The 25535-nt window shown below is 43.1% G+C and overlaps 1 protein-coding gene across 1 annotated transcript in view; it reads right to left on the bottom strand.

Moving 5' to 3' along the window:
- The window catches only part of elmo1 (engulfment and cell motility 1 (ced-12 homolog, C. elegans)), a 172940-nt gene extending 168914 nt beyond the window's left edge, over nt 1–4026 (bottom strand). Inside the window, 1 exon segment of the mRNA XM_080734984.1 lies at nt 3895–4026. The gene's annotated coding sequence lies outside the window, so the exon portion shown is untranslated.
- Between the last annotated feature and the right edge of the window lie 21509 nt (nt 4027–25535).

Raw genomic sequence — 25535 nt, 5'->3', positions numbered from 1 at the left:
GAGAGTGTGAGTGTGAGTGTGTGACAGACTACAAAAGAGCCCCATCCTTTATCTGAGCACCGAGACAAAAGGCCACCGAAGCACAACGGGCCGAGAGGGAACCAGAGTTATTGCTGCTCTGAGCCTGATGTCTTCACACACACACACACACACACACACACACACACACACACACACACACACACACACACACACACACACACACACACACACACACACACACACACACACACACACACACACACACACACACACACACACACACACACACACACAGAGTATAGACAAGTGTATGGTTACACAAAGTCTTACCCATGTATGTACACTGTCTCTTTCTTTCTCTCTCACACACACACGAACACACATGCACACGCACACACACAATACATAGTACAGTAGTGTATAGTTACACCCTTGAGGGCTGCTGTCAGAAACACATACAGACGCACACACGTGCGCACGCATGCCGCACACGCACAACATGCAATCAATCCTTTTGTGTGCACAAGGCACTTGGTTGTATATTCATACATGCACAGGCACAGGCACACGCACACACACACACACACACACACACACACACACACACACACACACACACACACACACACACACACACACACACACACACACACACACACACACACACACACACACACACGCGTGCATCCGTCTGTATCTCTCCTCTCTGTACATTTTCAATTCAATTCAAAACATACGTTTATGTTTTCCAAAGCAAAACATTAAGAAAATGGTAAACAGAGTTACATTGCAACTTGGAGGGAAGACTATGTTAAGAAACCATTCAAATTGAGCATTTTCTGTCAGACTTAGTTACAGTATACATCCATATAGGAAAGGTTACCTTCGGTCTCTCTCTGTGTCTCTCTCATTTGTGTGTCATCAGTTTGTTTAGAATTTTCACCCAAATGTCAGCACGCTTCCCAGTAGAACACACAAAAAACAGACAGGCCTTTAATGAAAGGAAGACCCCCCCCTCCCCAACCCCCTCCTCCCTCCTGCCTTGGTTCAACCCCCACCCCTCCCTCCCTCCCTCCCTCCCTCCCTCCCTCAGTCACTCTCCCTCCCGCTCACAGGAACATCCTCTCGGCTGCCATGCAGACAAAAGGATGACAAAACCAGTGACAGATGACAGAATAACGGAAGAAAAGGGGAAGAGTAGAACGGTGGCAGAACGGGGGCTGCCTGGCTGCTAGCATTTAGTAGCACTCTGAGTCTTTTTTTTTTTTTGTTTTACTTCAAGCGAACAAGATTCACGTGACTGTCTGTCAGCCTGGAGGCGACGTCAAAACTCCTCCTGCTGTGTGAACTGTGTTCACCATGCCATGGAGGCGTGTGGCTGCAGGGGTGTCGCACCAAATTCTGGGCCCTGAGTGCAAGGATTCACTGTGGGATTCAGTGCTTTAACTATTGGAAAAATAACAGATATACAAGCTCGCAGCGCGGCACTCTGTGCCACGCTGTGAGCTTGTATATCTATATTTTTCCAATAGATCTGCTATTTTTGAAAAATATTCAAAAGTCTTTGAATATTTCAAATCCTTCTAAGGTTTTTTGGGGGAAAAAAAGAAAAAAAATATATGTTTCTATGTCAGTGGTGCTTAAACTTTTTCATGTGAAGGACCCCCAAAATGATATGTATCTGGCCACGGACCCCCTTCTCAAAATATCCAGGGACCCCCCCCCCCCCCCCCCCCCCCCCCCCCAGAAGCAAAATTTCAGTTACAAATGTTCGCTTAAAAAATACAAATATTCAAAGATTTGCACACATTTTCACGACTTTTCAAAAATAGCAGATCTACAAGCTTGCAGCGTGGCACCGGTGAGCTTGTATATCTGCTATGTTTCAATAGCTAAAATAAAAAAATAATGAAGGCCCCTCCACCTTGGGCCTTAGTAACTCAGTCCCACTCCCCCCCTTGTGACACCCCTGTGTGGCTGCATGGCAGTATCAGAGCACGGCTCTTTGTTTCGTAAAAAACATGCCCCCGATATGGGCTGCTACTGTGTCTGACGCCACAACCAGGATATCCTGTTGAAACGTCTCAGCGGCAACTGAACTCACTGCAGTATGCTCTCTCACACACACACAAACATACTGTACACACACACACACACACACACACACACACACACACACACACACACACACTTACAGTCAAGATAAACCAATGTCCCTTTCTGAAACAGAAAACATCCTGTGTACAGTACAAACTATCCACTTGATGCTGTGTGTGTACGTGCACGCACGTGTGTGTGTGTGTGTGTGTGGTTGTGTGTGTGTGTGTGTGTGTGTGCGTGCGTGCGTGCGTGCGTGCGTGCGTGCGTGCGTGCGTGCGTGCGTGCGTGCGTGCGTGCCTAAAAGCTGCTTGCTTGCACAGGGAGAACAAGTGCACAGCGTAATTGAGTTTTGATGTACTGCTGAACCAGGCACATGGCCATGGTCTCTAATAAGCATGTGGCTAACAGCGTACTGGCTGCAGCTGGGTTTGGTTTAAATCACAACACCTTTCTAATCATTACTGTCAGGAAAAAAACCTCTTATCTACATATCGTCGTTGTCGGGTGAAAACCTTTTATGTCCAAAACCGTTGGTTTTGCATTTATCATTTTAAAAAGGGATTTAAAGTTGTGAAAACAACCGATCTACAAGCACACAACGCCTCGCACCGCGAGGCGATGTGTGCTTGTAGATCTGCTGTTTTCACTACTTTTGTGCAACGGCCTTGTATGATGAAGCAGGGCTTTACTTTGTGAAAGAACATACACATTTGAAATCTTGGAGATAGGAGGTTTCTACCCGTCAACAACAATATTCTAACTATGTGTTTTCTTTTGTATATTAACGCCCTACTTGATCATAACACAGCGTAACAGAAAAGCAGCAAAAGTAGCAGAGCCACAAGCTCGAAAGCTTGAGCTTGTAGATTTGACGTTTTTGAATTTGAATCCTGAAAAGTATCAGTTTTTGGACATGTGAGGTTTCCCACCGACAGAGACTGCCTGCGTAGGCAAATGAAAAACGGAAAGAACAGGAAAATACAGCCCCAGGGAGCAATTGTCTCTGAAGCAAGATTAGGTCTAAAAGGTGCACAAGTAATCTTAAAGGGGCGTCGTGTCGGAACCGACAACATAACTCGCAAAGCCATTTGTTTCTCCCACAACAACAGAAAGGGGAGTTCAATGACATCAACCATGTAAACATTTGCTTTCTTGTGTTATCTTCTCAAAATCATAAATACACTGACAATGTGTTTCCATCCCCTCAGGCCCACGAGGCATCATGTCATGACTCGCTGGAAAAAACTGAAATTCTTTCATATTTTCTAGGCATGTTAGAGCTGCCAAGCTCTCCTCCACTGATCAACACCAATGTCTGTCTGACTCACTGCCTGCTCGCCTGCCTGCATGCATGCAGGCTGAAGTAGTGGATGTTTTTGGTTAAATTGTATACCAGCAAGACAAACATGTACTGTAGCTACTGTAGGTGTGTAACTGTTAGTAAAACTAATCCATTTCAAAAAGTCAGTATATGGACATTCAGTAAGACAGCAAATGTGGTTCTCAATTATTAGATTAATCAAAAAAAGTAAACGCCAACACATAGGACCACAATGGAAACAAGTGCCCAGGACTTTTTTGTCTTATCCTTTTAGCCTTAATGTCTATATTTCTGACTAAGCCAGCATGGGCAACACAAGAGACAGGGGTTGATCAAATGAAAGCAAGGGGGAGATCGGAGCCCCCCACCCCGACGCACGTGCAGGGGGGCCACACCCAGCCGGTGGGCCGAGTACTGTCGCGTCCTGCTATAACACCGCCTGGAGTGGGAGAGGGAAAGTGAAACGCTTTTGAAGAAGAGAAAGGACTCACCCTGGAAGCTTGACAATGGAGAGAGGACCGTTACTTCTGTTCTGTCACAGTCTGATCAACCTGCTTCCTGATCCTGAAGCCCTATAGGGCTGTCTGGGCGGGCGTACCGCTTCAAACGAACGGCTCTCCAACTCTGGGGTCCTATAACACACACACAAACACACAGACACACAGTTCTTTGACACTGGTTTGGGCAGTAGTTGTTGCCTCGCCTTTAGGGCTAAAAAAAGAGAGAGTCACAGAGTTGAGAGACAGAAGGAGGAAGTAGGCGTTTTGGGCAGAGGAAAGAGGAAGCAGGTCGAGTCTGTGTTGTCACAGCCGAGGAAGAAAGAAAAAGCGCCAATATTCAAAGACTGGGTTGTTGCTTTTGGTGTTTTTTTCCGTAAATGAACGCCCTACTTCGGTGGTTTTCAACCCTTTTCATATCGAGGTCCATTATTTGAGCCACGGACCACCATTTGATGAGTTTTATCCTCTCAGACCTAAAACTTAGAAGATTTTCTTATTGGTTGGATAAGATTCTGTTCACATTCACAATGCTGTATTGATGTTGGTACCTGTGATGAGGAGAGAGAGCAGGCAAACATTGATCAAAATAATTATTCTACATTCTCTAATTGTGTAGACTTCTTGTAAATTAAGTAATGCAGATGTTTAAAAACAATTGAACTCTTGAGAGCGTAAAATGAAACCAAATTTTTAATTTTACACTTAGCTGGGGACCACCTGGAACCCCCTCCAGGACCACTGGTGGTCCCGGGGACCACTGGTTGAGAACCACTGCCCTACTTGATCACACTACAGCGTCTACACAAAAGCATCAAAAGTATTAGATTCGCAAGCTCCAAACGCGGTGCAAAGCGATGCATTTTGAGCTTGTAGATCTGCTATCTTTGCCATTTCTAAAACTGAATCCTGAAAAGTAGCAGTTTTGGACATACAGTATGAGGTTTCTACCTTTGTATGAGGGTGTTGTGCAGTGAAACGATGGTGAAAATACCATCTACATCTACAAGCTGGATTTCTTGTCTATAATGACATAGCCAATGATAGCAAGGTTGAAATAAAGAAGGAAAAAAAGAGCAGTTAATTGCGTTGTGGAGTGAGGAACTACTGTGGTAAGCAACTACAGCAGTAAACATGCCCCCCCAACCCCCCTTTCCTCCCAGAGAAAATGCCAAAAATAGTCTAAACCGCACCTGACTTAAGTTGGACGCACATATGGTCTATTCAACCAAATCAGCACAATGTCATATTATTAGGCCATCACACTTATTAAATTGTTTTAACGGAACACAATAAGTGTGCGTGTGTGTGTGTGTGTGTGTGTGTGTGTGTGTGTGTGTGTGTGTGTGTGTGTGTGTGTGTGTGTGCGTGCGTGCGTGCGTGCGTGCGTGCGCATGTGTGGCATCTATAATCAGGTGGAGAACAATTATCAGATGCCTACTGTATGCTACTGGCCTACTGCAGGTGGTATATCGTTCTCATATGCCCAGAAGGGAGTGTGTGGAAGAGAAATGTAGGAAAAACTCAAAACATCACGACCATCGTTTGTTTTCATCTACAAAATATGAAACATTCTCTTGTAACACAAGGCATATTCATAATTAATTTCTAACCTTGAAAAGTACATTTTCCAATCTTTCCAGACTGTAAACCTTAAAGTTGTCACGATATTTAAACACCAGCCAAGCACATTCTAGCACAAAACTGCAGAAAACTAGACCGATTCCTTTTCTGTAGGTCATGCTATGGTCTGTGCCTGCGTCTGTCCCCCTTAGAAAGGTGTCAGACCAGGGAGATGGATTGCTGAGGTGGAGAGCCACACCTCCAGTCAGCTCATATCGTTGTTGTCGGGTGGAAACCTTGTATGTCCAAAACATGGTTTTTGATATTTTCAGTTAATTGCCCAGCCCTATCTATATATAGGCCTATATATCTTATATATCTTATATAATGGGTTCATCACTCACTTGTGGGGCGGACATAATATTACAGTGTGATGAAACTACAAGGAAATGAAAGCAAAGCCCAGGCTTTCTATCTATTTCTGTCTGTCTGTCAGTCTGTCAGTCTGTCTGTCTCCAGCACAGAGAGAACCTCAGGAAAGGACGGCACTGTGTGCCATGCCATCCAAGGCACACAAACTCTTCTACACTTTGGGTTGCTGACACCAACAGTTACAACACACACAGCGAGCCTGAGCAAAGTCTTAAACTGTTGCAACATAATTATGTAGCTACCGGTACTATTAAACAAAACAAATAGCACTCATGTCCTGACAAAGAATTAAGCCCCACGTGTTGAAAACCAAGCGAGCGTACAACAAAAAAACACGCCACAGGTGAAGAAATGACAACCGCGGCAAAACTGTTCTCTCCACAGCCGTGAAAAGAGATTACTGAAATAGCCTCTAGTCGTGAACTTTGAGTGAGGACTAATATGTGATTAGTTCTCTGTGTAAGTGTGGGTGTCTGGGTGAGCAGCGCTGCTTAAGGCGGAGGGTTCCCAACCTTTTCTGGTTCAGGGCCCATGTTTGATAATCTTAACCACTTGAACCACTTATAATATAGTGTAACAATAATGATAGATAGTATATAGTGGTATAGTATATTATATTGTCACTGTCAGGCAGAAACCTCGTATCTCCAAGTTTCAAATGTGTACGTTTTTTCGCGAAGTAAAGCCCTGCTTCATCAGACGAAGCCGTCGCACAAAAGTAGTGAAAACAGCAGATCTACAAGCACACAACGCCTCGCACCGCGAGGCGTTGTGTGCTCGTAGATCGGCTGTTTTCACTAGTTTAGTTCATTTTTTTAAATGATAAAAAGAACGGTTTTGGACATACAAGATTTCCACCCGAGAACGACGATATACTAACTTATACTATTATATTTACTATGACTGTTATTGCTACTTTCATTTGCTTGTATCTCCCTCTCTGTCTCTCCTTCTCTATCTCTCTCTTTCTTTCCCCCCCGACACAGTCAATACAGCCTGGAGCCTGGGTCTGCCTGACGTTTCTTCCAGTTAAGGGGACAGTTTTTGTTGCCACTGTCGCAAAATTGCTTGCTCAGGGACTGTTGGGTCTCTACGTGTAAAGTGTCTTGAGACAACTTGTTGTGATTTGACACTTTCCTAATAAAATTTAATTGAAACAATATACAATCATAAAAGTAGAATGTCAACCTAAACAGTGGAACAAAACCAAAATACAGCCCGAGGGATCTTTCTGCAAGGAAGCACCCCAGCACCCCAGCACAATAATATTGTCGTTGTCGGGTGGAAACCTTGTATGTCCTTGTATGTTGATTTGCATTTATCACTTTTTAAAATGATTTAAACTAGTGAAAACAGCCGATCTGCAAGCACACAACGCCTCGCACCGCGAGGCGTTGTGTGCTTGTAGATCAGCTGTTTTCACTACTTTTGTGCGATGGCCTTATATGATGAAGCAGCGCTTTACTTCGTGAAAAACTTTACAAATTTGAAACTTGAAGATAAGAGGTTTCTGCCCGACAGTGACAATATAGTCGTTGATAGAGGGAAATGATAAAAACACACAAGAAAATAATACCATGATGTTTTTCATTATTTACGTTATATTATCAATAAAATAATAGTGTTTTGCCAAGTATTTGGGGGGAGGGGTACAGCGGGCCCGGTCTACAGGTTGGGAATCAGTGGTGTAAAGTAACTATACATTTACTCAAGTACTGTACTTAAGTACAATTTCTTTTTTTCATTTACTTTAGAGGAGTATTTCCAGTATTTTCACTACATCTCCAAGGCAAATATTGTACTTTTACTCCACTTTAATTATTTGAAAACTTTAGTTACTAATTACTTTGTACATTTGTATTATTATTACAAAACATACATTTCTATCCACTTCAGCCCTATATACATTTCAGCCATTTGAAAATAGCTGATCTACAAGCTCAAAATGCGTCGCAATGCAAGGCATTGTGAGCTTGTAGATCTGCCATTTTCAAAAGATTTCATGCATTTGAAAACTTGTGAAATGTGATGTTCTGCTTAATGAGTACTTTCTACATTATAGTACTTTAAGTACATTTTGATCCCAATACTTTGTACTTTTACCGTATTGATACCAAGGACGTGCAGAGAATGTTAGAGAGGCAGAGCTGACATTTCTAAAAGGGCCTTTTGGTGAAAATATCAAAAATAGCAGGCCTCCGGCTCCAAGACACGTTGTGAGCTTGGAGGTCGGCTATTTTCGATGCTTGTTCTAAAACGGCTAGTTCCATTCCTTGATTCTGATTGGCTGGTTTCCCTTTAATTGCTGTGGTATGTGAGACTATAACCCACACCTGCGCCTCGTGTCTCCCTACGCCTCTCAGCCGGTGTAAAATACTAGGTAACCACTCGCCTCTTGTGGCTTATTGCTTCAATACCACACTGAACTAAGCATAATCAAGTCAATACTGGAGATGTGGCGTACGGCATAGATTTCTATATACAGAAAAGTCACGAGAGGCAATTCTTTCAACATAAGAGTTAAAGTTATCTTGAATGCTTCCTTCAGGTATGGCATGGCATTTGCATTTCTTTCAACATTCTTTCTTTCTTTCAAAAACTGCATTCATGGTCTGGAGAGGGCACTTTTTACAGACGGATAAAGGGGCAGGGGCTCAAGCCCCCTTTTATGTCTATGTGTGCACGTGCCTGATTGACACTTATACCTTACGTAAAACATTTAATAACTTTTTCCACCACTGTTGGGAATCATGTCTCTCTTCAGTAATTGCAGCTGTTGGAAGGTGTCCAAAGAATTAACACGCTATTAGCCAATCCCACACACAGCAGTGGCTTTCACTTCCACCTCTGGCTAACCCCCTGTTGTGATGTCATCAGGGGCGTCACAAGGGGTAGGAAAGTGGGACAGAGTTACTAGGGCCCAAGGTGGAGGGGCCCTAGTAACTTTAACTATTGAAAAATAGCAGATATACAAGCTCACAGAGCGAGCTTGTAGATCTGCTATTTTTGAAATTTGTAACTCAGATTTTGCTTCTGGGGGGTCCCTGGAACTAAATATTTTGAGATGGGGGTCCGTGGCCAAATACATATCATTTTGGGGGTCCTTCACATGAAAAGGTTTGAGCTCCACTGACAACGAAACATAGATTTTTCAAAAAACCTTAGAAGGATTTGAAATATTCAAAGATTTTCATGATTTTTCAAAAATAGCAGATCTACAAGCTCGCAGCGCGGCACTCGGTGCCGCGCTGTGAGCTTGTATATCTGCTATTTTTCAATAGTTAAAGCACAGGGGCCCCACAGTGAATCCTTGTACCCGGGGCCCAGAATGTGGTGTGACGCCCCTGGATGTCATCATCACGGCTGATGCAACGGCAGCCAGGCAAGCACACTGAGAGAGTCACACTGCTAAATGGCTGTCTGACAACCTGGCAGGTGTGAACACAGTATACTCAACCCCCCCCCAGTACTTGAGTAATATTTGACCAGGAGTATCTCTACTTTGAGTCAACTGCAAGTGAAAGTTGCTCTGTCAAATGTGTACTCGAGTCTCGAGTTAAACTACTAAACTACTCGCTTTTAAACGTTTTCAAGTTCAAATGGCAAGGTACATTTTCTTTTTCATGTCGATGCATTGCTGTGTAACCCACGGAGTGAGACACACGGTTTACTTACTAGTGTATGTTCTGTTTTCACTCTACATTAAATAATGTCTTCGCTTAAATTAATTATTTTTTTTCCCCCCGCAAGAGCTTCCCCCAGAATGTTGGATCGGATGCTGGGTATTAAGTGGTTAAACGGGCGTGTGACAATTGAGCGGACATCGCCTGCCAAGCTCCTCTATAAATGACTACAGCCACACACACACACACACACACACACACACACACACACACACACACACACACACACACACACACACAGACACACACACACACACACACACACACACACACACACACACACACACACACACACACACACACACACACACACACACACACACACACACACACACACACACAGTTCGACTCTGTTAGTATCTGCCTAGGATGACATCTTCTGTTTGGACAGTTAACAGTACGCCTCTTGAGAGCTTTGTGTGTGTGTGTGTGTGTGTGTGTGTGTGTGTGTGTGTGTGTGTGTGTGTGTGTGTGTGTGTGTGTGTGTGTGTGTGTGTGTGTGTGTGTGTTATAACAGATGTTCACCTCAGTCACCACAGGCTGAGGTTATGCTTGGTTCACAACATCCACCTCCCAGTGGTACATTTACTCTAGTAGAAGTACTTGTACTTCTACGGTACTTTTAATTTAACTTGACTATTTCCATTATTCAATGCTTCATACTTCTACTCCACTACATCTCACGAACTCAGAGGCAAATAATGTACTTTTTACTCATTATTTGACAGCTTTGGTTAATAGTGACTGATTTTGATTATATTATTAATCACAAACCTGAAAAAGTGCCCTAAAGGTTTACTCTGCATAATGAGTACTTTTACTTTTGCTATATATATATACACAGTATCGTCGTTGTCAGGTGAAAACCTTGTATGTCCAAAACCGTTCGTTTTGCATTTGTCATTTTAAAAATGATTCAAACTAGTGAAAACAGCCGATCTACAAGCACACAACGCCTGGCACCGCGAGGCGTTGTGTGCTTGTAGATCTGCTGTTTTCGCTACTTTTGTACAATGGCCTTGTATGATGAAGCAGGGCTTTACTTTGCGAAAAAATTAACACATTTGAAACTTGGAGATACGAGGTTTCTGCCCGACAGTGACGATATATATATATGTTTTAATACTAATATGTTTGCACTTTGATTTACGTTGTGGAGTTGCTACTTCTCCAGGATGCCTTCAGAACATCGGTAAACATAAACCACTGCTTTCAGACTTCAGAGGAAGGTGACATTCAACTTTCTTTCCCCTCCCTCCTAGTCCAAACCTGTCTATATTTAATAGGTAAACATCAAAGGACAGCACTGATCACATTGCAACAGGTCAGCAATATAAAACCTCATGGAAAACGTTTCAAATTGAGTATCGAACTTCATGTTTGGATCCAGCTACTCTGGCAGTGGTGGGAAAAGTACTCACATTTTTTACTTTTTTTTTCTTTTTACTAAAAGTATCAATACACTGTAATGTAGAAATACTCTGTTACAAGTAAAAGTTTGGAATTCAACATTTACTTGAGTAAACAGTAAAAAAGTATTAGTTTCAAAATGTACTTAAAGTACCAAAAGTAGAAAGTACTCATTGTGCAGAATGTCCCGTTGCACAAGTTTCAATTGTATAAAATAAAATGTACAGTATAAAGATCTTCGGAAAATAGCAAATCTACAAGCTCACAATATGTCGCATCGCGGCGCCTTGTGAGCTTGTAGATCGCCTAATTTCAAATGGCCAAACTGTAAAATTATACTTAATTACAGTAATTGAGTAAATGTACTCACTTACTTTACACCACTGGCCCAAATAAGTGTTTGGAATTCTGCGTTCTGTGCCCGTAGTTCTCCATGAAAAGAAAGATCTAAATATAAAAGTGCTTAACCCTAAAGCCACAGATGTTGTTACCCGACTGTACGTTCGGTGCGTTCAGGTACTATTCTTTATTGTTTAATAAAAGCGGTGTTTTAATCCCGTCTGTGCATGCATGAATGTCATTTTATTTCCTCGTTTCCAGCTAATGTAATCGCGGCTAACAGCTGCTGTGCCATAACTCCCGGCACAGACCAATATAATGTAGCTTGATGGCACAGACAGGATTAAAACACCTCATAATTAAACAATAAGGCCTGCAGAAGACTAGGAGAAACAAAGAGCAGGCAAGGCAATGTGATGTGCATCAGTGTTGATTGATTTTGTCGACTTAAACTGCCCTTTTCACTTACGAAAACGAAATAATGTGGGTCTGTGTGCAATAACAAAAGACTATTATCCCCAGTGACACCCTTTAAATGTCTTTTAATGCTTTTTTACTTTTATTCATAAAATATGTTTTATATAAAGTAGTAGAGTCTACTGAAGTGAAGATGAATGCATGAATGCAAGTTTTTCTAGATCATGCTGAGACATTAAGTTCTTTAACCCGTGATATATTTTTGAAGGAAGGCTGACTTTGCGATTGTGTTAATGTGGCGGTTTTAAATTCAGGGTCCATAACTACACCTTGGTTTTTGACTTGGCTAGAGGTTTTCTAACATTACCGATTGGAGCTGATTGAAGTGGGCTTTTATGAAGAAGCACGAATTCCAAACACTTATTCAGGGGAGGCTCCAAGACTTCCAGAGATACTGTAAACTAAATAATGTCAGAATCGATAAAAAAGAAGAAATCTCTGACAGGCTTTGACGGTCCAAAGCCACGGTATGTTACAGCCAGAACCTCAACAACACCATGGCAACCTGGGGTAGGAGGAGGAGAGGGGAGAGATGGGGAGAGAGAGAGAGATCGATAAGGAGAGGACAAACAAACTCCTATACCTTCTGCAAGACCTCTGCCCTAAGCAGCCAAAACAATTTAGTGTGCTTCTAGTTCTATTCATACACACGGCCGAACTGCCGCGCCAGGGCCCCACCGTGCAGCCAGCGGTGTCGCAACAAATTCTGGCCCCTGGGTACAAGAATTCACTGCGGGCCCCCAATGAATGTTCTTCATAGAGAGAGGGGGTTTAACCCATTTAGACTGGGAACACATTATTTTGTGCTTTAACTATTGAAAAATAGCAGATGTGTCTGCTATTTTCGAAAAATCGTGAACATTTGTGCAAGTCTTTGAATATTTCAAATCCTTCCAAGGTTTTTTGAAAAACCCTTGTTTTTCCCCAGAAGCAAAATTTTAAATGTTCGCTTAAAAAATACATATATTCAAAGATTTGCAGACATTTTCACGACTTTTCAAAAATAACAGATCTACAAGCTCGCAGCGCGGCACTTGGTGCCGCGCTGTGAGCTAAAGTATAAAATCCTCCTTGGGCCCTAGTAACTCAGTCCCACTCCCCCCCCCCCCCCCCTTGTGACGCCCCTGCGCGCAGCAGCCACAAAACCCACTACTTCCATCCAAACAACAATGGTGATTCACTGGCTGACATCTGGACCCAGCTCTATCTGGCTCTCTCTCCGGGGACTGTGTGTGCACGGCTCCATGTTGTTGTCCAAGCTTTAGTCATCGACATTCCGGACTACTGCATGCTGCAGACCCCTCCCTCCCTGGCTGCTGGCTGGCTGAGCGGCGTCCTTTAAAACTACTCTCTGTTCAGCAGGCCTTCCAGCTCACCCAGAACACTGCTGCCTGCGTCTGTCTTATACTCACTCCACTCCCATGGAATAAAGCTAAATACAATGGTTGCATTCGCTTCTCTTATTGCTAGACGTCCCATATTGCTGCAATGGAATAGTCCTTGCCCCCCTCTCCAACAACATCTTGGTTAAAAGACCTGACATCATTCCTTCACTTAGAGAAAATTAAATTCTCAGTTAGAGGCTCCTTGATTGGGTTCCATCGAACATGGCACCCACTTCTATCACACATTAACTCTATGACCTCTATTGATTAAAATGTATTTTCCAATTTTTTTAATGTATTTTTTCTCTTCTACTTTATTACATTACCACCTTTAACTTATCTGTATCTCATTATATCTATTTTTACACAAATGTGTTTAATCAATTTTTCTCTCCCCAGGGCTGTGGGCGGGTGGCTGGGTGGATGTTGTGCTGTCTAGTATGTCGTATTACTCGTATTGTTTTTGTCTGCGTCCATGTATGTCCTGTATTTTTTTTTAAACTGCCAAAACTCAATAAAAAGTAAAAAAAAAAAAAAAAAAAAAGCTAAATACAATCTCGAAGTAATAAAAGAAAGTTTAATCATGATGTTAAGGCATTATCATTCTAAACCAGGGGTCTTCAAACGTTTTCAGGCCAAGGACCCCTTAGCTGAGAGAGAGATGAAGCAGGGACCCCCACAACCTGTTCATACTCTAGATTCCATATAGTTTCATTGTTTGACAGCAAGATCATCAGTGTATTTTGGATTCATGTCAATTTGTGTTTTCAGATATTTAACCACTTGAACTGTCAATACTTAATAAACTTGACCTTTCACTCTGTACTTAGTCTGCTCTTTTTCCCCTCTACACCAAACCTCTTTGCCAAAAATAGCCGATCTACAAGCTCACAACGTGTCGCGCTGCGAGGCGTTGTAAAATAAACAGTGTCGCCACCATGGCTGTCTGTCTGCATGCTGACGTGATACTCTGACGCCATAGTACTGACATCACAGACTGATACAACAGGTATTGCACAACTTCAATTGTGCCTGTTCTGCCCAACGGGCACCAGTCTGGGTGTTAATTAATTATTCAATCAATTAAAAAAAGCGGTGCTGATGTGTTGTTCTGCATCCTGGGCCTGGTATTGTTTCATACTCCTTCATAAATGTCTCTTATTTCACAAGCAGCAGAGTGGAAAAGACTGTATCCTTCCCGCCAATTTCCATCTTAACCTTCCATAAAAGGAGAGAATTTATCTCTGTGGGATCAGACCGGCAGCCCCTCTCATAAATCCTTCCCCCTTTTCTCAGGTTATCTATCGTCTCTGTTGGGTGGAAACCTCATACAGGTCCAAAACTGGACCTTTTACCTTGTAGGTAAAAAGGTTCTTTTAGGATTCAATAAAAATAAAAAAGCAAAAGTAGCAGATCTTGAAGCTCTAAACTCGTCGTTTTGAACCGCCTTACGAGCTCGCAGATCTGCTACTTTTGATGTTTTTGTTGTAACGGCGTAGTACAGGGGTCTTCAACGTTTTCAGGCCAAGGACCCCTTAGTTGAGAGAGAGATGAAGCAGGGACCCCCACAACCTTCTCATAGATTCCATATGTTTCATCGTCTGACAGCACAATCAGCACTTTGGATTCATGTCAATTTGTGTTTTCAGATATTTAACCGCTTGAACCGTCAATACTTAATAAACTGCTCTTTTTCCCCTCTACACCAAACCACTGCCAAAAATAGCCGATCTACAAGCTCACAAGGCGTTGTGAGCTTGTAGATCTGCTATTTTTGGCTAGAGTTCTCAGAATATGGACACTAGGGTTCAAGTGGTTAATTAATAAAAATAAAAAAATAGAAAAAAAAGTTTCTATCACTCAATGATTTAGAGGACCCCCTGTTGTAACTCTGGAGACCCCCTAGGGGTCCCGGACCCCCTGTTGAAGACCCCTGGCGTAGTATGGTCAAGTTGGGGCGTTAATTTACAAAAGAAAAAACACACACAAAAAAACACGAAAAGTCAAAAACTTTAGATAAGAGGTTTCTGCCTGACAACAATGTTATGTAAGAATGTAATGTTATTCTAGCGTTGTCCTCATCGTAGCCTGCTGGTTGCTGTGGATAAGGACATCAGTAGAACGCCTGCAAATGGGAAGTGAGGCGCCGAGGGGTCAGAATGAGTAATGATGCTGCCAGGCGAATGCCTTGTATCTCCATATTTCATACTTCTTTTTTATGTGTTTGTTTTTCTTAATTCTTAAAGATTTGTTTTTGGGCTTTTTGCCTTTATTGGATATGACAGTAGACTGACAGGAAATGGGGGAGAGACAGGGAGTGACATGCGGCAAAGGTCGCTCGGATCGGGAATCGAACCGGCGACGCCGACAGGCATTGATGCCGAAATGGCAATGCCTATATGGTATGCGCCTGGTCCACTAGGCCACCAGGTGCCCCTGTTTTTCTTAATTCTTTGTGTAAATGAAAGCTACTTCACCACACAAGAGTGTCACACAAAAGTAGTGAAAACAGCAGATCTACAACAACAAGCCCACGACGTGTCGCGATGCGAGGCGTTGTGAGCGCTGAGACAGAGAGTAGACAACAGTCGCACCAGTGCGAAGTGAGCACCGACACGACACGCGTGCATATCTCCTTGCATGGGCCGTTCTGTCTGTGACTTCAGCTGTGGTGATGACGTTAGTCTTGTGTAGTGTTAGCCTCGTGCTCATACGGACACTCATACAGACATAGGAACCTACACGCAAAGCCAGACATACTGTAGAAGCAGTTAGCACCGCTCAAAAATGATGCCATAGGCATAGTAAAACCAGTAAGACTCCCTAATCGCATACACAAACTTTAGAAGGCAATCGTAGCCAATCAGGAGGGAATATGGGAAATATGGGACAGATCCATGTTGATGACATGACTTTAGAGATAATGTGTACCGCCTTGCGCGATTTTAGGCCGATTTGTAGGAGCTGTGTAGGAGCTGTGTCCAAAAATGTGTTTTACAAAAAAAACGGCCTGATGGTGGCGCTAGAAGAGGGCCATGTGAAAAATCAGGGGTGGAGGTTGTGATTTGCTATCCAAATCGATAGGGCCAACGGTGCCAGAGATAAGAGTAGGGGCAAAAGTGTGACGTGACATGACGGACAGACGGAGGGATGGACGGAGGGACTGACGGACAACAGGTGAAGCTTTTCATAGTAACTTTTGCAATGAACACTATTTAAGGTGAGGACCATTTAAGTGACGATAAGTTGAAAATGGGTGAAGTGGTCCTTTTAGTGATGAAAAAACATAAAAAAGATGAAATATGGAGCGTACAAGGTTTCTGCCCGACAGCGACCATATATCATCGAAATCATGCATTATTCAAAAGCACAGATCTAGTGTAAAGGCATAGCGAATGGGGATGATAACCCCTGTGTTAGCAGTAATCACACACAACCCTGATGGAAATCATCCACCTCGCAATCTGTTAGTGAACAGCCTCGCTGCTCCGTTGAAAATAAATACGCTCTAAGCTGAAACATATTGACACATAAGCGCTTTCATTTGGTGGTTATACTGTCAGTGCATACTAAAGTGCATCATACCGCCATGCAGTAGACTGTTTAAGACTTTCTACGTGGATTGTATTTGTGTTAACGTAGGGTAAAGTAGGATGCTTTCACCCATGAACAATGGTGGTGTCTGTGGAATTTCTTTTTTTTTTCTTTTACCGCGACGCGGTAAATTATTTTAACATGGACTCCAATGGAGGCGCATCCCCGGGACCCCAGGACCATGACATGAATGAGTCCCTGGGTGACTTGAATGAGTTTTTGATGCGGGATGCGCACGTAATGACATCACTGCAGATCTGTCCGATTTTGCATATTCCATCCTGATTGGCTAAGATTGGCTTCCAAAGTTTGTAGGATTGAGCCGTTTTGAACAAAATGCCTCAAATCACAAACGCAAAGTGCAATTATCATGAAATCGCGCACACACGTTCCCACTAGGCCGAGGAAGAAATGCCACTTATTTTTTTTTTAAATCAGCCTCATGGTGGCGCTATAACAGGCCGATTCGTGGTTTTACCTATAACTCCACCGATCAGTTTCAAACTTTGTAAGCGCACTCCCTAGGCTAAGGATAAACCTTTGCCCTGCATTTTTCACATCAGCCTTTTATAGCGCCACCTTTGGGCCGACATATGTAAAACACATTTTTGGATATTACTCCTTGAGATTTTATGCAAAAATCACGCAAATCGGTCATGTGATCAAGTCCGATCAGTCTGATATTTCATATTCCATCCTGATTGGCTAATTAGCTTCCAAAGTTTGCAGGATTGCTCCGCTTTTGAACAAAATGCCTCAAGTCATCAACGCAGCTTGCGATTACCGTGAAATTTGCCACACATATTCCCACTAGGTCAAGGAACAAATGCTACCTTTTTCACATTGGCCTGTTATAGCTCCACCATTAGGTAGACTTTAGCAAAACACATTTTTGGAACACAATGCTTCAAATCATGCATGCAGCGTCCGATTGCCATGAAAGATCTAAGGTGAAGAACATATGCCACCCTTTTTACATTGGCCTATTATACAGTAGCACCACCAGGACGCACGGCCTGGTGGAGACCTGTGCTCGGAAGAGCACTGCTTCTAGTTTGTATTTGTGGATAATTCGTTGTTCACAGTAGTTGTTGTGAGCTTGTAGATCTGCTATTTTCACTATCATTTATTTGTTGGCAACTTTCACATTGACATAAAAAAAATGCACTTTGTACTTTTGAATACCCTATTTATTTTCATAAGGTTGTAATTTTGAAAACTCAAGTACTTTACTTAAAGCAGTAAAGTATTCCAGTGCTTTAACCCAAGCATACATTTAACAGAGCAACTTTCACTTGTAGTCGAGCAATATTTGACCAGGAGTATCTCTCTACTTTGACACAAGTACTGCTGCTGGGACTGAGTACTTTGCTCACCGCTGCATACCGCCATGTACAATCACATGTGCCAAAAGCCGTCGAAGAAAGTAAGAAAAAAAAACTGTCATCTAAAGCCTTCTCTCTGCAAGACAGCCCTGCCCAGAGCCCTCTAAAAACAGCCTGCTAACTATCTCCTTCAGGCCCTGTTTACAAACAGGAGTTGTGGCTAACCACTAAGCTAACATATGCTGGCCTGTCTCCTTGGAGATGCTGAACAACACGCTCTGAGGACAGCAGTAATTACACTGTCGACATGGTGGAGCGTTCCTCCACATCCACCGTCCGTAGGGACACCGACTGTAGAAAAGAAACCGTATTTGGTCACGGCTTCATGACAATGATCAACACGTCACCATGAATTGTATGGCGTCATAATCAGCACTTATAAACAGGATTTCCAGTAAGTCTGATTTGTTCTGATAAGTAAGTGTTCGAGAAGAAAGAAAGTGAGATTTAAGTAATCAACAGCTATTCTATATCCCTTCACTATACGTCTACCCACTGGTGTGATATAATCACCCAGTGAATTGCCCTGAGTAAGCTTTCGGTAAGTTTTACTTCAGCGTGCCCCATCATTGAGATTATAGATTTTAAATAAATCTACTCAGTGAGCATCGACGCAAGCTTTAGGTAAGATTGTGATCGAGGCGTGATCGTGGTGCTGATAACGCCAAGGTCGTGGGTTCGTTCCCCGTACTGGCCACCAAGTGTAGCGAAGAATCCAATATGTAGGGTTTATTATATTGGATATAGGCGCGCTACTCGCCTGCCAAGGTTGTAATTATTAAGTATGAGCCATGTGCCATGTGTCGTTCAACAACAGTCACCTACATAAGGCTTGGGGGGCCCAGGCCTTGGTATTCCTTGAACAATGTCAGATCTAGTCTAGTCTGTAATCTCTGGTCTGATAGTCCGATGGTCTAATCCGATGTGATCTTATCTATTCTTGATCTCGATCTGAGAAAGTAGGCCGATTCATCTATTCTTTATAGTCAATTGTGATGTCATGCATGACATCGTGGCGTCATATCGCATTGTCTCCGAATAAGGTTGTATTCTTTTCTACACCGACGCTAATTCCTTCTCCAGCAGCCAGGGGCCTTCTGGTGGGCTGAGCCTGTGAGGATGTTATTTGGTCCACCCAAATAATGGCCAAAATTCCACTATTAATTCCATTGATCCAAGCCGGAATGCAATAGATTGATTGATCATCCTATATTAAAATTGTCAAATTGGAGGCGGGACGACGGCCACGCCCCCCAAGACGGATATAGCAAGACATGCCTATTCCAGTTTACTTCCTGTATGGAGTGGGCGGACGTCTTTACAGGAGACCGGAGGCAGGTTGGAGTCTATTCACTCTAATGGGAGAGGGAAAGTGAACACAGCTTCTGTAGCTCCGTGGTCGCTGAACTAAATATTGGACCCAATCGACACAAGCCACACTATTCCCTGATAGTGACAAAGCAGGAGAAAATCAACGTTATTATCGACCTTTCTCTGTCCCAGCCACACACTCTCACAGGATCTAGCACCAGTAAACATAGGACGTTTGCAAGATTTGCTGTCAGACGGCGTCCACTTAGGAGACCATTTGCAGGATTTGTGCACCATGTCGCCTCTAGTGGCTCCAATCGGGATGGTGTGTATCTTCCAAAATGAACAATCTTTGAAGCCACTCTGACTCAACCGTAAACGGACCCGACACGCCCATTCATAGGCTTATATGGGGATCCGGTTGTCCAGAGCCACAGTTCTGACCACTGTGCCCATATTATAGTCATGTGCATATTGTCACTGTCAGGCAGAAACCTCGTATATCCAAGTTTCAAATTCTTCTTTTTTTTTTTTCTCCGGAAAGTAAAGCCGTGCTTCATCATACAAGGCCGTCGCACAAAGGTAGTGAAAACAGCAGATCTACAAGCACACAACGCCTCGCGGTGCGAGGCGTTGTGTGCTTGTAGATCGGCTGTTTTCACTAGTTAAATCATTTTTTAAATGATAGATGCAAAACGAAGGGTTTTGGACATATAAGGTTTCCACCCGACAACGACGACCGGTGCGCGCAACGGCAAATACTCGAGGTAGCACGGGGCTTCACCGGTGAGCCGTTTGGATATCGTTCTTTTTGATGGCTGGTGTTATACACATTTTGGTGCCATAATAGTAGAATGAATTTGTCCCCACGTTTGTGCCGAATGTGGGGGGAATGAGATCAGTGGTACCTGTGGGCTTTTCTCACTTATTTGAAGCAGTTTGACAGGTACATGGGTACTGGGAATGGTATCAAATAGTGGTCCATGTCCTAATAATAATGCATAATTAAACTGCGGGTCCTTGAAAAAAAAAAAAAAAAAAAAGGGTTGAGAATCACTGCTATCATTCATAATGGAGAAGGAGAAGCGCCTTTCTTTTTTTTTTTTGCTGGTTTGAGGCAAAACGTTTGACAACCATGTGTCTCAGTGCCCATGGGGCGTTATTATTTAAAGAAACCTCACACTAACCTCTTCTGTGATGGACTTTAAAAGGCTCACATGTTCAGCTGTAGTGCTTTTCAGGTCTCTGAGGTCAGCAGCACATTCATTTTTCACCCACATGCCGGTCACAACTAATAACAAGCTTCTTTTTTCTGTTATTTGCTCAGATATCTCGCTCATAATATCAAAGAAGCAAAGGTTACGCTAGTGTCCTAAAGTTCTTTTTCTATTATTTGCTTTCTGCTAAGTGAGATATCTTGCACATAATATCAAAGAAACAGGGTTACGCTTCTAGTAACCTATAGATTTCTTTACTCACTTGAGCCCTATTTTTATGAAAGTCGTACATGCGAAAACAGACGATCTACAAGCTCACAACACATCGTATCGCCATATTGTCAGATTGTCGGTTGGCTATTTTGACAATTAGATTCATTACTTTGGTTATGGTCCATGGTTACGGTCGATATTTCCGGAGCGAGTTTGATCTGAAATTCCAATAAAAAAGCAGCACCCGCACACTACTTCAATCCACATGTCAAACTTTGTCAGAGAGGGTTAGTGCCTGTTTTGAATTCTCTGAGGTCCATAAGCACTGAACCCTGCAGGAGCCCTGCTCCCAATGCGCTTACATGTACAGTCTCTGTGAGGCCGGCGTCTACAGCCTTACCTCTGTGGTTCTTAAAGGGTTTCAGAAATGTTCTTCTATACCAGTAAGACTCCCTAATCGGAAGATAAGCGACTGTCACGTCGCATACACAAACTTTAGAATGCAGTTGTAGCAAATCAGGAGGGAATTTGGGAAATGGGACAGATCCATGTTGATGACATGACTTTAGAGATACTGTGTACTGCTTTGCGTGATTTTAGGCCAAAATCTGTAGGAGCAGTGTCCAAAAATGTGTTTTGATAAAATCGGCCTGATGGTGGCACTAGAAGAGGGCCATGTGAGAAATTAGGGTTGTGATTTGCCATCCAAGGAGTGGGTGTGAAAAGTTTTGCATTGATAGGGCCAACGGTGGCAGAGATATGACTAGGGGAAAAGTGTGACGTGACTGACTGACAGCCGGTGGAGCTTTCCATAGTAACTGCGACCTGACGGTCGCAATAAACAAACCCAATACAGTTGTCCAGAACCACCGATCCGACCGATATGTCCATATTATATGGGCATATATAGATAACATGAAATCTAGATGTGAGGGCTGTGCACAGTGTGCAGTGGCCTGAACTTTTCTCTCTCTCTCTCTCTCTTTTGTTGCCTCCTGCTGCCTGGCTTCACCAGAACCACAACAATAACAGTGTGTTCCGTTCAAAACACAATCTCCTCTCCTCACTCGTTGGGTTTAAAAATAACACAACGGCCCTGTCATTACATAACTCAATATCAGGCAGCATCAAGGTCGGCGCTGAGCGCTGGAAACAGGAGGACAATTAGGCGTGTTTAGCTACAGGAAGCAGCCTGTTTCACTGGCAGATAGGTGAGGCAGTGGAGGGAGAGTGAGAAAAGAAGAAGAGATTAAGAGAATGGCGATTATTCTATCGATTAGGTTATTTCTGATTAATCAAGTAGATCCACAAGCTCGAAGCACGGTGTGATGCTATATTAGTAGATCTACAGTACAACAATCTGATCTTTACTGGTGCTAGATCTTGCGAGAGGGTGTTGCCGGACGGAGAAAGGTTGGATAATAAAGTAGATTTTCTCCTGGTGTGCCTCTCTGGAAAAAAAAGGCTATTTATTTGTTCAGAAGCTGTGTTCACATCCACCTCTCACATTCCCACCTAATTCCACTCTCCTAAAGAGCCAGCTACATCACGCAGATTTTTTTTTTGTTTGGGTTAGAACGCGACGATCCAGGTCACACACACACACACACGTTGGAGCTAAAACCCATGTTCCAAAACTGTGATGCTAACACAGGGCGATATGTGTTATGGAAATATTGCCCCACGCAATGTAACTGTAACCTTTCCCACCGACATCCAACAGAAACTCATCATCAACAAGAAATCCAATTAATTATCCAATCATGTTATAATAATCCAAATCCAGAGGGTTTATTTTGTATTCATACCCTGTGTTTAAACATGGGGGGAGAGGGAGGGAGGGAGATGTGGGTAAAGGGGGAGATAAAAATGTCTGTTATGCAGTGTGTGCGTCTCCCCAGAAGACTTTTACCAGTGGCTTGGCCTTGGCTGTAGACTCTCTTATAGGGGTGGAAAAAGTACTCTTTTTTTGTTTTATTTTGGAAAAAGTATCAATACTGCAATGTAGAAATACCCTTTTACGGTAAAAATCCCATATTCAAAATTGACTTGAGTAAAAGTATAAAAGTATAGGCATTAAAATGTACTTGAAGTACCAAAAGTACTCATTATGCAGCATGTCCCATTTTACAACTTTTCAAATGTATAAAAATGTAATCAAATATTTTGGAAATATCTACAACCTGATCTACAAGCTCACAATGTGTGATCTTGTAGACCAGCTGTTTTCAGTGGCCGAAATGTGGTCAGTGGTCAACGTACAGTATGTTACGAAATCTACAAAGCAACTAAAGTTTTCAAATAATTGTAGTGGAGTAAAAGTACAATATTTGCCTCCGAGATGCAGTGGAATAGAAGTTAAAAGTACTGTGAAATTGGAAATACTCTAAAGTAAAAGTACCTCAAAATTGTACTTAAGTACCGTACTTGAGTAAATGTTACTCCACATCACTGGGGGGCGATGCAGCGGTACATAGAAGCTGGTCCATTAAGCCAGTACAGTGGTTTGGCCCTGCATGGCTGTAGTAGACTCTTCTCTCTTGGGGTCTTTGCAGTGGTACAACATAGCAGGCCCATTAGGGCAGTACAGTGGCTTGGCCCTGGCTGCAGGCTCTCTCTTGGGGTCTTTGCACAGTTTGCAGCGGTGGTACACATAGCGGGCCCATTAGGGCAGGGGCTGGAGAGAGAGGAATAGATGGGTAGCCAGGAATGCGAGTGCTTTAATACCCGAGTCATCGGCGCGGTGCGGCGCTGGGGTCTGGATCCAATCACCCCCGTTTCTTGTATAGCACAGGGGACGGGATTCAACCGCGCGACCACTGCGGTATTCGCTTACACGGAACGCATTTAATCCCAAACATTAATCACAGAAAGAAGGCTTATTATTCCCCATTTGGATTTCGTACAAATCACAGCCGCGAGCAAAGCTGCGAGAAGTCGGAACGTAAACCCCTGGATGGATGGTGGTGGTTTAACGGTGGTAATGAACATTAATGACAGCTGATGATTTGAGCAGTTCTCAGGCTGTTAACTCTGTTGACACTTACTGCCTTGCACTGTAGAAACCTTCTATAATAAATACCTACACAAGACGACAAGCTATGAGGTTGAACATTAAATTCAACTACTACGGTCCAAGCCGCCCATATGGCTCAATCCACCAGTTAGCATGGTTTTGTAAGTCAGTGGTTCTCAACCTTTAGGACCATACAGACATGCCAAGGTCATTCTGTTCTCATGTCTGATTTCCCAAAGTTTTCAAATCGGAAACAGTCAGCTATATAAAATCTACGTGGCTATACTGCAAGCCCAGTGCTAGGACCTACGTTATGTAGTCACAACCAGCTCGATCCTCTTATTAAGAAAAAAACAAAACATTATATTCCACATTCATAATGTGACAGAAAAGCAGTTTGAGACCTGTGGCATGCATCATTATTCCTCTCTCTCTCTCTCGCTCTCTCTAAACCAGTGTTTCTCAAAGTGGATTCCAGGGACTTTGTGGGTTCCTTTATGGGGGTCTAAATGGACCCATACAAGTCTGTAACTCTGACAGTGTACAAATGGAACCAAATGAACCCTGACGGGTCCATTTGGTTCCATTTGTACACTGTCAGAGTTAACCTTGAAATTTAAACGTTTGAGAAACACTGCTCTAAACTATGCAATAAAGCAGAAAAGCGGAAACCACTTGTAGCTCCTCGCTCAGTCAGTCACCGGGTATTTAAACTGAAACAATAGAGGAATAACACTAACTGAGAATCTTCAGATCTTTGAGTGAACACTTTGCTTCTCTGTGACAGTCAGCGGGTCTCATCAAAACAAAATGTCACACACCTCGGCGCCGGGGGAGACTTGAAAGAGCGGGTGCCGAGGAGCCATAGTTCCCTTTGATAGAGAAATCTAAAGTTAAATAAAAAAATAAAAGGTTCAAAAGCATGGGAGGAGGGGAGGGATTGACAGCTGGTGGCACGGTGTGGCGTGTACTTCCACAGGCAGTGACACGGATCAGACGGCCTTCCGTGACTTTTAACACTCTGGGGGACTTCAAGAGAGAATGGCTTACTGAAAATGATCAGAGTGTGTGTGTGTGTGTGTGTGTGTGTGTGTGTGTGTGTGTGTGTGTGTGTGTGTGTGTGTGTGTGTGTGTGTGTGTGTGTGTGTGGTGTGTGTGTGTGTGTGTGTGTGTGTACGTGCGTGCATGCGTATGTGTGTGTGTGTGTGTGTGTATTTAAGGGACGCTTCCGGAGAACAGATGCAACCGTTGTGAGCTTGTAGATCACACTCGGCTGCGGCGCCGGAAGCTGCCGCACACCTTCTGCGCAATGCACGATGGGATGTTGGAAAGTTGTGGATACAAAGTACATATAGGTCTACTCAAGTATTGGTTTGGGGTACTTTTTACTTTACTGGAGTCTTTAGTTATTATAAAACATTGTATTGTGACGCCAATAGTTTTGCACTCTAAAGCAGCCATCATAGTCCACGGTGAAGAGCTATTACCTCACCGCGGTGTCGTTTTCTAGCTATCATCTACTAGGCTTTGTTATACATTTTTAGGTGATAGATCTTCACCTTGGACTATGATAAGAGGCTTTAGTTGACTTTTACTTATCAAAAACATGT

This window comes from Nannobrachium achirus, assembly GCF_963921795.1.
Source record: "Nannobrachium achirus genome assembly, chromosome: 10".
NCBI lineage: Eukaryota > Metazoa > Chordata > Actinopteri > Myctophiformes > Myctophidae > Nannobrachium > Nannobrachium achirus.
The sequence above is the reverse complement of the archived record's forward strand: the minus strand, read 5'-3'. Positions and strand labels throughout refer to the sequence as shown.